The 14,918-nt window shown below is 41.9% G+C and overlaps 1 long non-coding RNA gene across 1 annotated transcript; it reads left to right on the plus strand.

Moving 5' to 3' along the window:
- The first annotated feature begins 3,437 nt into the window (after positions 1-3,437).
- On the plus strand, positions 3,438-13,540 carry Gm33592. The gene is made up of 4 exons (XR_374032.2): positions 3,438-3,479; positions 5,188-5,300; positions 8,305-8,473; positions 13,152-13,540. It is a non-coding gene; the product is annotated as a predicted gene, 33592 (long non-coding RNA).
- The last annotated feature ends 1,378 nt before the right edge of the window (positions 13,541-14,918 follow it).

Here is a 14,918-nt window from a genome sequence, read left to right on the forward strand (position 1 = left end):
TGTTGTCAACAGTGGCCATAGAAACTGGTCTGATCTTCATCAGTGGATAAGAATATCAGATGATATTAGATTCTGGCCAAGGGGAAAGTCTGTAGTATCCACAAAGCAAAGAAGCAAGGTGGACCCGTTTTATGGAACCAGAGAAGACCCTACTGGGGAAAGAGGCGGTCCCACAAGATGCCTGTGAAGTTGTCTGATTCACTGTGAGTGACAGCAATTGAGTCTGATTACTATTAAGGAGCTTGGTGTTTCCTCGATGTTTTTAATTTACATTTAGGAAAAGACAAACTTATCCAGTTAATAGTTATCGATTGTGCCTACTACGTGCCAGATAACATGCTAGGTACTGCCTACAGTTCCTTCCCTCACAGTTTACAGTCTGAGAAGATGCGGACTAACTAGGTAAACAATGACATAATCACAGTTGCAAGGATGGCTCTGGAGGTGATAAACCCAGGGAAGTGGGAGAAAACAAGAATAGCCCAGCTTTTTGTGGTGTGGGTTTGTAATCCAGCACTCAGGAGGAGCAGGCAGGAGGACCACAAATCCAATTCAGCCTGGGATACATAAGACACTGAGTGAGTTGGGGAGGGGAGGCTCATAGAAAAACTTCTCCAAGGGAGAAGTATGTAAGTCTAAAAGAAAGGGGGGCAGGACAGCTAGGTAGATTGGGTGGAAGAGTGGCCTGGACAGAAGGGCCTGCCACCTGAGAGCTTCTGCCAAGGACACAAAAGAGAGGAGGCAGTCAAAGCACAGGATGGAAGGAGCTAGCTATGCCAGTGACCAAGACCCTGGCATCAGATAAATGCAGCAGGAGCTTGGGAATTTGAGGGTTTGTTTATTCAAAGATCCCAGTGGCTGTAGGGTGACAGATAGTTTAAAGCCACCTAAATGTCAAATGAGGGAATCAAACAAGGAAACTGTTACAGAAATCCGGAGTCTTGGCAATGATGAGAAGTGGTTGTTTTCAAGGGGCAGAGTGCTGTAAATTGGGGGTGGGGTGAAACTACAAACCCCACCTCCCTGTCTAATGGCGGGTTTAAGAGAGTAGCAACCAAGAGGGCCTGATGCAAGCACCTTCACTAGAAGGTGGCTACGGTGAAATCCACCACCTCTTAAAAGTCTCATTAATAGCGTTAGGATTTCTTTTTTTTTTTCTAAGAAAGAGTATACATCACATAGATTCTTCACTAAAGAAAATCTAAGGCCCTGGTACCGTGGCACACACCTATAACGCAGCCCTAGGAGACTGGGTATGAGGTCAGCAAAGAGTGAAGAAAGGATGGAGGGGAAAGGTAAGAAGAAAAGGCTGGGAGGAAATCTAGAAAATTTACTGATGCATACATTTGGGATACACCTAAAGCAATGGGGAACAGGGGGGTGATAGGCGTGGTGGGGCGGGGGTGGGGGGATGGTGGTGATAGGCGAGGTCCTCCATGGTCTCCATGCTTCTGAGAACTAAGTGGAAGAGTCAAAGTAATAGCTGGCAAGCCAGCAAAGAACTTCCCTTCCGTCCTGTTCAGGCCAAGGGTCTGAGATGGTTAATGCTAGGCAGTTCCCATCCACCAAGAGGAACCAGGGGTCCAAAGCGGTCCCGACTGCTCTCCGGGCAGCTTCCACTTCCTCCTCTCGGTTCTCAGTTCCTGAAAGCTGCTGTGGCCTCCTGCAGAAGCAGAAGTAGTTCTGGAGCCTTCGGTCAGGGGCACAGCTGTCACAGCACCCCAGACCCTCCTGTGCACTCACTCCCACACTCACAAACCCGCAGCTCCCACAGGCTTCACTCCTGAGGGAGGCTTATCGTGCACTCGAGACTCACCAACCTGAACTTTACCTTGAAATTCTGCCTCTGAATGTTTTCCACTTGGGATTTAGGCGTCAAGGCCGAGTTACTTTCTGTTAATAACCCGGTATCCCAGACATGCCCTAGTCGTTTTTCAAGTCTTTTGAAATTTGGCAAAGTTGAGCTTCAGTGCTTTTAGACTCAGAAAAACACCTTTTAATTAAAACAAAACAAAACAAAACAAAATAAAACAAAACAAAACAAACAAACAACAGTTTTAGGGCCAGCTAACAGTCTGTATTATACAGAAGACGTCGCCGTTACATAAACTATAGATCTGGATTTTTAAGGGCTTGGGACTGTTAGCTATTGGTATTATTCAAGTCCTGCCTGCACCGTTTTAATCATGGCAGGAGACTTCATGGGTGTGTTGGTACTTGTCAAAACTAACTCTCAGTGGAGGCTTGGTTCTTCCTCTCTTCATTGAGGCTTTTTCTGTTTTAGCTTTCAAAATCAAAATTTAAGTAGGTCATTGAACTGGTATTTTAGAACCTTAGTAAAATAGAACTCAGAGAGACTCATCTGAAGACAGAAATATGTTCGTTATCTCTTTTCATCCTTTCTTTGTTGCCTATGCATCGAGAATTGAGAAGATTCTCAGTGTGGAGATGAACGAGACACATTCTAGCCTCTTCTTTAAGCTTGGCAGAGAAGATGAACCTGGAAGGCCGCGCTTTCAGTGTTGTTTGGTAGATGCCGTAGTGGGATTCTAGGGGTAATGCTCTGAATGCAAACAAAGGAAGGAGGAACCAGTGTGGACAGAGGAAGGAAGGACAGAGGGGTCCACAAAGCCGAAGAAGGGTGCCCTGAGGTGATGTCGTTCACAGCGCCTGACTAGGGCTTTTCTGTTGTGTGGCCTTTGTGCTAAATTGGTCAACTACATTCCTGTAAAGAGAAAAAGCCGTGCAAAAGTTTGAATGAACTACAAAATGCGGCGTCCGGCCTCCTGCCCTTCTATTTACCCTTTGCTCCCTTGGCTTTGGCTTAGCACCCCAGCACACTCTTCTAAAGTCCTTTCTACGCACATACATGTCCAGGCACTCACAGGCATTGCTTTTATGTAAAGAGGAACAGACTGCACACACTGTTCTGAGAGCTGCTTCCTTTCTCCTTCACACTAGGCGTGGAGCGGTTTGCATAAGGGAGAAACCAGGACGGTCTCACTATCATCACAAATGCCATGTACACAAAGCTCTTGTGATTTCCTTCACCCATCCAGAAGTTCATTAGGCTGTTTCCTCAATAAGGGAGAACTTGATGTAGACCTTCCAAGGTTAAGCTGGCATTCTCTGTCTCCACAGAGAATGAAACTCAATTCCCTTCCCTTTAAGAGTGACAAAGATGGGGACAGTGGCTTGTTTTCTGGCTTTGGGATGGAAACAACAGGCAGCTGTTAGCTCAGCTTCTGCCATACACTAAAACAACCTCCATCTCCACTACTCAGTCGCAGGGCTCTAGAAATGTCTTCTCCCCATCTAGTTCCCCTCCAAGAGACTTTTCCCTTCCGCCCTCTCTGGAGTGCATGATGGAACTGAGGCTGTGCCCAGGCCGTTCCCATCACCCTCAGTCTATCAGCGAGTGCTATTCCAAATCCAGTCCTGCCTGCACCTTCCTGACCTGAATGAAGCCTTCAGGCTAGGTAAGGCTCCTGCTCCATACTACTCCCGCAGCGATGAACTTCATTTTTTAACTGCTTTCTGGGTCCCTGGACCAGCCTATGTCTGGCTTTGTAGGTAAAGTGGGAACTGGTCACGTTTATCTGTTTAGGAATTATATATGGCTGTTTTCAGACCCCCACTGTAGTCCAGCTACACAGCTGGGGCCTGGGTAGATGACTTGTGCAGTCTTTCCCTGCCTTCCTTGGCAAACAGAATTCTGCCTTTCTCCTGCAAAAGCCCTTTCCCCAGTAAAATACTCTGGGCTACTGTTGATTTAGGTCACCGTCTAGTGCTCAACAAATCATTAATATTCTTGTGGTGAAAAAGTTAAGGCACTTTTTAAGGTTTGTTTGCTTGTTTGTTTGTTTGTTTTTTTAAGTAGTGCTAGGGATATAATTAACCCAAGACGTGAAGACATGAAGCAACCACTCTACCCTTGGGCTACATCCCTGGCACTCAGCATGCTTTCGCTTGTTTCTTTTGAGTGTTATTATCTTGATTAAATGTCTTGATTACTTGCGTCAATCTTAGTACCACAATAAAATGGATAAAAAATTACAATGTGTAATATTTAAAATATGGTAAAAAAGCAACACTTTAGAAGACATAAGCCAACCGTTTTTCTCTTCTTCCTTTCTAGAGAAAGTTTTGAATATTTCTTTTAAAACTTGACCTTTGCCTGGAAGAAGATCAGCATGCTTGCACATACAAAACATTTTATTTTCTTAAAAAAAATTGTTTATTCTTTCAGTTAAGTTAGCTTACAAAGTAACAGGTTTGCTTATGGTATTTTAATCCATGTTACCTTTAGATTAATTTCCAAGCCCACCCTCCCTCTCTGTCTACTTTCCCTCACATTCTCCTTGCCCCACCCCCACCCCATATCCTGTTCCACTTTCATAGCGCAGGTGTTCTGTGGCCTTCATGCTCCCTTCCTTTATAAAAGACTCCGTTCTGCTCCACAAGCCCCTTCATAGATCCGTGGCTTTTACTTCCAGTTACTCCCATCTGAATACATACACATCCAATAACTGGAAGCTAGGATCTGCATATTATAGAAAACACGGTATTTGTCACTCTCAATCTGGGCTACCCTGCTTAATATAACTCTTCACTTCTATCCATTTTCCTGTGAGTTTCATAATTGCACTTTCATTACAGCTGAATACAGTTGGATACAGTCTTGTGTATATACATGACCATTTCCGTATTCACTTCTTGATGGCTGGTTCTGTTTTGGATATTGTAAAAAAGGAGCAGCAATGAGCATCGGTGTGCATGTGTCTCTAGGTAGAGTTCTCCAGGCATCTGCCCGAGTGCCATAGCTGGGTCATATGAAAGCTCTATTTTCACTTTCTCTAAGGGGTTTCCACACTGATCGCTAGAGTGGCCACAATCCCACCACCACCAGACAAGAGTCCATTGCTCTTCCCACACACATCCTCGGGTGCTTTTTCTCGATAGCCACTCTGACTGGGCTGAGATGAAATCTCACAGAAGCCTTAATTTACAGCTCTCTAATGGCTAGGAATATCGAACCCTTTAAAATATATTTATTGACCCTTTTTATTTCTTCCTTTGAGACTTATCTGTTTAGTCAATTACTCACTTATTGATTGGCAGGGTTGGGGGTGCTGCTGTTGTTTGTCATGTGAGTGTTTCCTCTTTGCAATTCTTTATATATTCTAGAGATCAATCCCTTGTCTGATGTGTAGCTGGCAACGCATTTCTCCCCCACTGTGGGCTCTCCGGCTCACTCTGTTGAAAGTTTATTTTGCTATTCAGGAGCCTTCGAATTTCAGGTAATCCCATTTCTCATTTCTTGGGGGCTATTTCTTATGCTACAGGGGTTCTATTCAGAAACAGCTGGTTTTATTGCAAGTGACAAAAGTCTGCTTAGTGAAGTGAAAGAGCCAGGCAGAGCTGGTTAGAGACTGGATGAATGTTTTTAAGACCAGTGTTCCCATCTCTTGATCAGCCCCACCTGCACTCCATGTTAGCATGTGATGGGTCTAGTCTACAGACATGTTCTCTTTGTGTGCCAAGGAAGTAAGTCACTGGGTGTCCTTGACCTACCAAACACTCAACATTGAGTTTCTCCGTCAGTTCTATGATACGCCAAGGATTGCATTGTTCTTGGTGACAAGAGTCTTTTCCACAGAAGGACATTTCCAGAGAGGGTCAACAGCAGAGCGCTGTCAGCCAGGGAAATAAATCCTCCAACCTCACGCCACCAGCACCTGAGCTGTGCTCATTAGTTTGTGGCTGGCTTCTTCAGTCTCTCAGCTCCCTTATTGTTTTGTAGAAGGGTTTATCCTGGATGCTAATCCTCCATGTGCTATATATGTTAGAAGTATCTTACCTCAATCTATTGTTGGTCTTTTCCTTAAAGTACTAGTTATGTTAAAGATATGCTACATTTCATTTACCTCCCTCCCTTCTCTAAGATTATACAAATATTGTGTGTGTTCTTTGAATCTTTTAGTGATTTTTTTTTAAATGTCTTTTTGATTCCACTGGAGATTTTTGTTCATGGTATGTGGTGATATCCCAGGCCAGCGTATTTTAATAGGTTCTTCCCTGCAGACTGATATAAAATACTACTTTCTAAATAAATTTTTGTTTAGACAAGAATGTGCTGTCTTTCCATTTCCAGTCACCTAGTGTCTATTTTCCCATAATCACTTATTTTAAAAGCCACTGTATTTTCATATTTTGCTAACTTGTTGGTCAAATCTTCAATCATCATGGTTTTATTTCCAAAAAATGGTTATGTGTAAGCTCTTTTCCCCCTTATGAACTTGAGAGTGAACTTCTCTTATTGGGATTGCTTTAAGTTTACAGACAAAAATTAAACTAAGCAGTTATGTAACATTGGGACTCCTTACCTAAGGGTCTACCATGGACATCTGCTTTATTTGCTACAAAGTTATTTTTTATTGTCTTCAGTAAATCTTATCATTTCCTTCACATACACCTTACATGTTTCTTGTTGGGTTTGGCACTAAGCATTTTATTCTCATGAGCATTTTTGTCAACGAAGTCTTTTCCTTTTCTTCTGGTGATGTCACATGCTGTACATACATTTAACAAGTTGGTAAGTGTGCTTGCTAGCTGCTCCTGTTTTCTCCTACCTCTTCCTCTCCCTCCTTTCCTCTATTTTTATCTGCAATGGGGTCTAACTGTCCTTGAATTCACTATGTAGACCAGGCTAGTCTCAAACTCACAGAGATCCACCTGCCTCTGTTTCCTGAGTGCTAAGATTAAAGGAGTGCACCACCACATCTGACTCTAATTTTAGTTATAAAATTTCTTCTCTTCCTCATCCTCTTCCTCTTCTTCCTTCTCTTCCTCTTCTTCAGTTATTTATCTTTTTCCACTTTCTTGAATTGAATAGTTTTTTATTTATTTTTTCTTTTTAATCTTTCTTCTATAATAGATGTGTTTCAGTCTGTGCATGTTTACTCAAGTATAGCTTTGCCTGAGTCTCATTTTGAGTTTCATTTTTGCCCTTTACTTATCAGTTTGTCGTGTCATTTTGAATCTTTTTAACCAAACAGTTGTTTGAGAATGAATGATGTATTAGTTAGGATTTTACTGCTGTGAACAGACACCATGACCAAGGCAAGTCTTATTAAAAAACAGCATTTAATTGGGGCTGGCTTACAGGTTCAGAGGTTCAGTCTATTATCATCAAGGTGGGACCATGGCAGTATATAGGCAGGCATGACACAGGAGGAGCTGAGAGTTCTATGTCTTCATCCAAAGGCTGCTAGTGGAAGACTGACTTCCAGGCAACTAGGGTGAGGATCTTATGCCCACACCCACGGTGACACACCTACTCCAACCAGGTCACACCTATTCCAACAGAGCCACACCTCCAAATGGTGCCACTCCCTAGTCCAAGGATATACAAACCATCACAAATGAGAAATATAAAATATTTTCAACAAAGGGCTCAACTAAAATGGCAAATATATTTCTAAAAGTCAAAAAGAAACAAAAGAAATAAAGAAAAAGACACTTGGCCAAGGGTGAGCTGGAGGGATGGTTGGCTTAGGATGTAAATACTAAATGTCATAACCTTGAGAGCCAGAATCGAGCCCTGAGCTTAAACCCTGCCTCACCCACGGAAAGACAATAGAAAAGAATACTACCCACCCACCGGGTAAAAGGAGCTTGCAACCCAAACAGATAGACTTTCTAAGACTTTCCTATTTCAGGCATAACCCATTGCAGTAAATTTAGGAAACACCGTAGCATGTCAGGGGCACACCCCTTTCTCAGATACAACTATGGGCAAGGTCCCTTCTAAAGACCTTGGCTTAGGATTTGAGGGGAGCAACAATTTAAGTTAGCTTAAAGTGGGCTGGAGAGATGGCTCAGCGGTTAAGATTGCTCTTCCTAAGGTCCTGAATTCAAATCCCAGCAACCACATGGTGGCTCACAACCATCTGTAATGAGATCTGACGCCCTCTTCTGAAGTGTCTGAAGACAACTACAGTGTACTTACATATAATAAATAAATATTAAAAAAAGAAAGAAAAAAAAAGTTAGCTTAAAGCATTCCAAGTTGATTCTTTCCTGGCTTGGGAATTCAGCGGTCTGAGATAGGTTTCAGGGCTTAAATTCAAAGTCTATCAGGGTTCTCCTGGTGCTGGCTCTGGGGGAAACCCATTTCCTCTTCTCTTTCAGCCGTTAGAAGATGCTGCATTTCTTGACCCTGGACTCTGCCTCCATGTTCACAGCCAACAGCTTAGCATTTTGGAGTCTCCCTAGCTCTAATCTGTACTTTCGTCTTCGCAGGCCCTTATCTTTCTGTCCCACCTGTCACAAGACCTTCTGTGATGATGACCTTCCTGTTCTATAAAGTCACCAGCGATAACATGGGGCAAATGGACAAATGAGGCTCCACTGAAGGATCCTAACCCCGGTTGGGGGGGGGGGGGCTGTGTGAGAGGTGAGGAGTAAGGAGGTGAGTGAGGGGATGCGAAGATGGGTGCGGGGGGGGGGGAGGTAAGGGAGTGAGGGGGGGGTAAAGGGGGATTCTTTCCCTAATTATTGCTGCCAAGTTCTTTTTTCAGATTTTTTGACCATCTTTAAATTGGGATGTTCATTTTCTTATTGTTGAGTTTTTAAGATCCTTTGTGTCTTCTAGATACAATCTTTTACTAAGAACATGTTCTAAACACGTTCCCCCCACCCCCGTCTATGGTTTGTCTTTTCCTCTTCTTATTCTTAGCAATGTCTCTAATGGCAGATATTTTACATTTTGATGAAGTTTTTTTATCCTTTTCTTTTCTTTTCTTTTTTTCTTTCTTTTTCTTTTTTTTTTTTCTTTTTTTTTTTTTTTTGGTTTATGTTGTAGATAAAACCTTACTACCCAAACCAAGGGCTGGTGTGTGTTTTCTTCTAGCTGTTTTAGAGTTTTCTGTGGTAGGCTTTAGGCTGATCTTTCTGAGTTCATTTCTTGTGAAAGGCATAACGTGTGTGTGTGCATGTATGTGTGTGTGAATATATGCGTATGTGTAAATATATGTGTATATGTGTATGTATGTATGTATATGTGTTTATGAATGTGTATGTGTGTGTCTGTTGTTATAGCATCGTTTCTTGGTGACCATCCTTCTGCCAGTACTTCCTCCGCTCCTTTGACAACACTCAGGTCACTAAATTTGTAGGGTCTCCTTTAGGACTCTGGATTTTGTGTTCTTTGATCTGTCTACATATGATATTGCCAACAGTACAGTGTCATGGTCACTGTAGATTTTATAGAAAGGTTTTAGGTGGCAGCATCAAGTCTCGAACTTCATCCCTCAGCATTTTTGGTGGCCACTCTGGGTCTTTTGCCTCCCTGAGTCAACTTTAGAAGGAGTTATGTCAATATCTGTGAAAGAGCTTTGGGGGTTTGGGTTGGAACTGTATAGAATCCATAGATCTAGGTAGGGAAGAACTCACATGTTAATGTGGAGTTTTCAAAGCTATATTTTATATGAAATGTTTGTTTAGAGATTCAAATAGGTATTTTTTGTCAAAAACTTGGCAGTTTTCTAAACATGGTTTAGAATATAGTTTAGTACACTTATACTTAAGTATTTCATTTGGGGGATAGGCTGTTTGTGGACCATATTGTATTTTGGCTTGATATTCTAATTAATCGTCGCTGCTGTGGGAAAGCATTGTGCATTCTATGTTCCATTATATGTTAATCCTGCATTTCATGAACTTGGACCTTATCCCAGGATCCTACATCCCAGGTGTCAGTTTTCTCTTTTTGGTTGTTTTGAGACAGGTCTCTTTATGCTGCCTTGGCTGTCCTAGAACTAAGTCTGTAGACCATGCTGGCCTCGAAGTCACACAGGTACACTGGACTCTGTCTCCCAAGTGCTGCGATTAAAGGAATGTGCCACCAAACCTGGTCATTTTAATTTTTATCTAGTGTAATATTCTACATAGACAAATCTCCCCTGTCAACAAAGTCACTTCTGTCTCCTCCATCCTTACCTCTTACTAATTTGTCTTTTAACTAAATTGCAGCAGCAGGGACTTCCGGTATAACGCTGGGAGCAGTAAGAGGGGCCCTCCTTGCCTTACATATAATGGCATCTGCAAGATTTTGGTAAATGGTCTCCAGGAAATACTCTTCTTTTTTTCCTGATGCACCAAGAGTTTTTAACCAGGAAAAATGGTTTAATTTGTGCCAAAGTGTTTTCTTCATCAATTGACATAGTTGTATGATTTTCTTTTAAAGCCTGTTAACATCAAGATGGCGGTGCCTGGTGTTTCAATGTTGAACCAACCTTCATCTGGGGGATAACTTCACCTTCCTAGTCTAGCTAGTGTCTGTATGTATCTGTATGTAATCTTGCTGTTCAGGTCATACTGGCCTCACAGAGTGAGTTAGGAGATGTTTCCTCTGTTTCTATCTGGAAAAATTTGTTGAAAATTAATACCACCCCTTTCTTAAATGTGGGTTGAGTTTAACCTGCCAGCCTGGTGCTTTCTTTTATGATACACTATTATTATTGGTTACTTTAATAATAATTACCTAGCAAGAATATATGATTTTATTTCATTTGTCTGACAATTTCTTCATGTTCCAAAGTTGGCTTCATCTGAAGTTAATATAATTATTTCAGTGTTCTTTTGCAAGGTGCCTTTCATTACTTTGCTTTTAACTTGTATATATCTTTCTATTTAAACCACAGACAGCGTAAAGTTGGGCTCTTGAAAACGAATCCACTTTGACCATCTTTGCCTTTCAATTTTTGTTTAGCTTTCACTTTTATTATTCATTTTTCAATTCTCATTGAAATAAAATTGACAAAAATTTTACTTATACTTGTTTAGAATATATCTGATCTTTGTTGCCTGCATGCACATGCTATAAGCTAATTAGCATGCCTGTCACCCCGAGTAAGTACTGTGTGTGTGTGTGTGTGTATGTATGTATGTATGCATGTATGTATGTGAGTGTGTGTGTGTGAGTGTGTGTGTGTGAGTGTGTGTGAGTGTATGTGTGTGAGTGTGTGTGAATGTGTGTGTGTATGAATGTGAGTGTGTATGAGTGTATGTATATGAGTGTGAGTATGTATGTGAGTGTGTACGTCTTAGAAACATTAAGGATATACTCTCTAGCAGGTTCCAAGTCTGCCATATGATGTTGCTGCTATTGTGTTGGTGCTGAGCTGCCCAGCACAGCACTGACTGTAGTCACCCTGCTGTGCAGGAGCTCCAGTGTCTCTATCCTGCCTACCTGAAACTCTGCACTGTTTGACCTGCATCATTCCTTCCCCAATTCTCTCCTTCAGCCCGTGGGAAGCTTCAGTCCTCCACTCTCTTGGAGTTAACTTCCTTACTTTCCAAGTTCTGTGCCTGGCTTCTCACATGAATGTCCTCCAGCTTCATCCACACTGTTCCCAATGACCGGATTTTTTTTTAATTTTTTTTCTATTTTAAGACTGGATAGATTCACTCCCCTCCCGCACCACCCCCGAAAGCCCCCATTACATCCTATTCTGGCCTGGTGTGATTTTTTTTCAATGTCTATTTTTAATGATGGTTCTTAAACACTTTAACCTCTCTTTTAATCTACCACCCACCAGAGGTAGTGGAAAGGAAAGGATATGGGAGAAGTGGACCTGTTTAGAAAGGTTCTTTGGAGCAACTTCCGTCTGTGTTGTCTGGAAATCAGCAGTTCAGTTAACAGCATAGCTTGGTACACTTGCAAACATTTCTTGGATACACCAGCAATCCAGTTAGGTAGAGTTGGGATAACAAACACAAATTAATATTGGTGGCACTACCTAGCAGAGACAGCCAGGCCTCAGCCTCAGCACAAGTCAACAGGAGGGACCAGGAGGAACACCAGGACAAGTTTCTGGCAGTGCCTCTCAGCAAAGCAAAGATCAGCAAGTTGCAAGCCCAACAAGTGTTAAGCAGCTAGCTGTACCAGCAAGCCAAGTTCAGCTTCCACTACTGTCTGTCAAGTCCTTTTTATACTCCCTCCAAACATCACGTGTCCTCCATGAGTTTGTCTTGCCTCATCACGTGTCCATCTCAGCTGACATCACTGCCAATTAACATTACCCAGTTCAAGTCCAAGGAAATGACAAAACACTATATAACACACCACCATTTTTTTTTTTACTATGTTTCTCTCTATGGAAACTCAACAAATAGAGCTCAACTACACAACATAAGACAGACCAAGGCATATATGTGGTTAACAAAACATTCTTCATCACTTATCTTTCACTTGCTTTAACAAAACATCTGCTTTCACCTGTGTCCTTCACAAGTCTGCCTTAGCCTTTCCCCTGGGTCCACCTCAGGAAAACACTCCTTCACATGTTTGCCCCAATACAACTGACTTTCCAAAAAATTCCTTAAATTTCCAATCTAGCCTGGAACTTGCTGTATATTCCAGGCTGCTTGTGAACTTACAATCCTCCTGTCTCAGCTTCCTGAGGATAGGCATTGCTAACATGGCTGTCTGATTGATATTCTCCCTTTCCCCCTCCCCCTCCCCTCCCCCTCCCTCTCCCTCTCCCCTTACTAAACTACTGGTTCTCAACCTATTTAATGCTGTCACCCTTTAATTCAGTTCTTCGTGTCGCAGTAACTCTCAACCACAACATTATTTCTGTTGCTGCTTCATAACCCGGATTTTGCTACTGTCATGAATTGCAATGCAAATATCTGTTCACTTTTCTTTTAACACAAAAAATGAAAAGAGACAATTTAAGCAGAAAGGGGTGTTGTAAGTCCAAGGAGAAAGAAGCAGTAGAGGTGGATTTGGTCAAGGCATATTACATACAACTATATATGTTTTCCAGTGGTCTCAGGCAACCCCTGGGAAAGGGTTAGTTTGCCTCCAAACGGGTCGCAACCCACAGGTTGAGAACCTCTATTCTAGATAAAGATTTGTTGAGCTTGTTTATTCTTCAGACAGTAGGCAGCTGCAGTTGGTGTCAGCCGTCCCTGTTTGCCTCTTCCAATATCCGGCTCATCATTTGTCTTTCAGTCATCAACTTTACATTTCTCTGGCTTTTCTCTACTCTGAAGGATGGACTGACAGACGGTTCTAACAGGCCCCATTCCATTTCTATGCAGGGGCTGAAGTCTTAGTTTCTGTTTTTCAAATCTTCTAGTGGTGCCTTGGGGTTCTTGACTGTGAAGATGTTTGAGAACCAGCTGCACCGTCGTGTCAAGCCCCAGGTGATCTGCAGCTCAGACTCTTTGATAGAGTCCATGTTCATGTGCCCAGCTGCTGACCTAGTTTCTGTCTCCTTCCCTTCCTACCTTGCAGCCATAAAGGGCCTAACCCTGTTCCCTTCATCTTCTGCTTCTGCATAAATTGATTCTTTGTGAAGAGGCTAACTAAGGACCAAGTCCTGAACAGTCCCTTAGATTGCCTATCCTTGAGTTTCTCCTGTGTATGCATTGCTTATGTAAACAGAGAGAAAGCGTTTTCTTCCCTGTAATGTACATCAAATGCAATTACTTACACAAACATACATGTGCAATAAAGATATCAAAATAGGGTTTGAAATTTGCTCTCTCTCTCTGTTTGTGTGTGTCTGTCTAGTGCTGAGGATTGAACCCAGGGCCTCCCATGGTAGGTAAGTGCTTTACCACTAGGCCACACCTTAGCCCTAATCTGCTGCCTTAATAAGGATGTCTGTGCTCTCCAGAAGACACAAGTAAATGAGATAAGAAATGGTTATTGTAGTGATAACATTTATTGTTTAAAAAGGAAATGATTGAAACAAAGCAGTTAACCTTTAGAAGATCTCAGTGGCAGGTCTAGACTGATCTATTATACTCCCAGCTTATACTGGAAATCAAACATAAGATGAAGCTTGGGAAAGATATTTAATACAGTTTCCATGTGTTTAATAGAGACGTCATTCAGATATAATCTCTTCAAATTGAGTTTATTCATTACAGGAGGGTTTGTTTTGGATTAAGAGGTTCTAGAAGAAGAAATGCTTGCTGTTTTACTTGTATTTATTTCTATTTCTGGAGATACTTTGGGTTTGAACTCAGGGCCTCACATATGCTAAACAAGGACTTTACCACTGAGCTACATTCTCTGTGTTTGACTTCCATTCAGCTTGCAGTGCTCTGGAGCTCCACCCTGCAGATACACTGTGTCTATTTACCTCCACAGGTCTGACTTCTCATCCAATATACAATACGTTGTTCCTTCCCCTATAATCTAGGATCATATGAAGAGAATCAACCAATCTCAAAGCTTACAGTAACCTAGTATTGCTTATCTATGCCAGTACATTTTATTGGTAAGTTGGACATTTTAGAAGCTGCAGAAGACTGCCACACCTTAAATATTTAATACTTATTAAATATTTTATTACAAATGTAGATGGTTTTTGCCAGTTTGGAGAGCTATTACTATGAAAGCTGCCTGCTCAGTTAAGTGATGATTCTTGGTAAGGCTTAAACAACTGGGGCTAACACAGTGGGTTGAGACATTTGCTGCAGGGGCTGAAGGTCTGAGTTTGATTTTTGGGCTTCTCTTGGTGTAAGGAAAGAGCTGACTCTTGTAAGCCCATAAACAAAACACATCAACATAAACACATTGTGGCAATTCCACCACCCTACAATATAAAAGTCTTTTAAGAATACAAACAGAACAAAACCAGGAAAATAAGAAAGAAAAGAAAAGAGAGGAAAATAATTAGATAAGGGTTCAGCTAAATGGCAGAGAGAGCCAGGGATCTGGCTTTATTTCTCAACAGACATGTGACCCTCTGTAACAAACAGAGAATAAGGGTTTAATATGTAAATCATTCCAAACAGAAGGTTGATTGCTACAGATTCAGGTCTTGCCAAATCCCATTGTCCATTGTCTTGCTGATGTTTACTCTATTTAAAGCAAGCAAGAACCAGTGTCA

Source organism: Mus musculus, chromosome 2 (genome assembly GCF_000001635.26).
Source record: "Mus musculus strain C57BL/6J chromosome 2, GRCm38.p6 C57BL/6J".
Classification (NCBI taxonomy): Eukaryota; Metazoa; Chordata; class Mammalia; order Rodentia; family Muridae; genus Mus; species Mus musculus.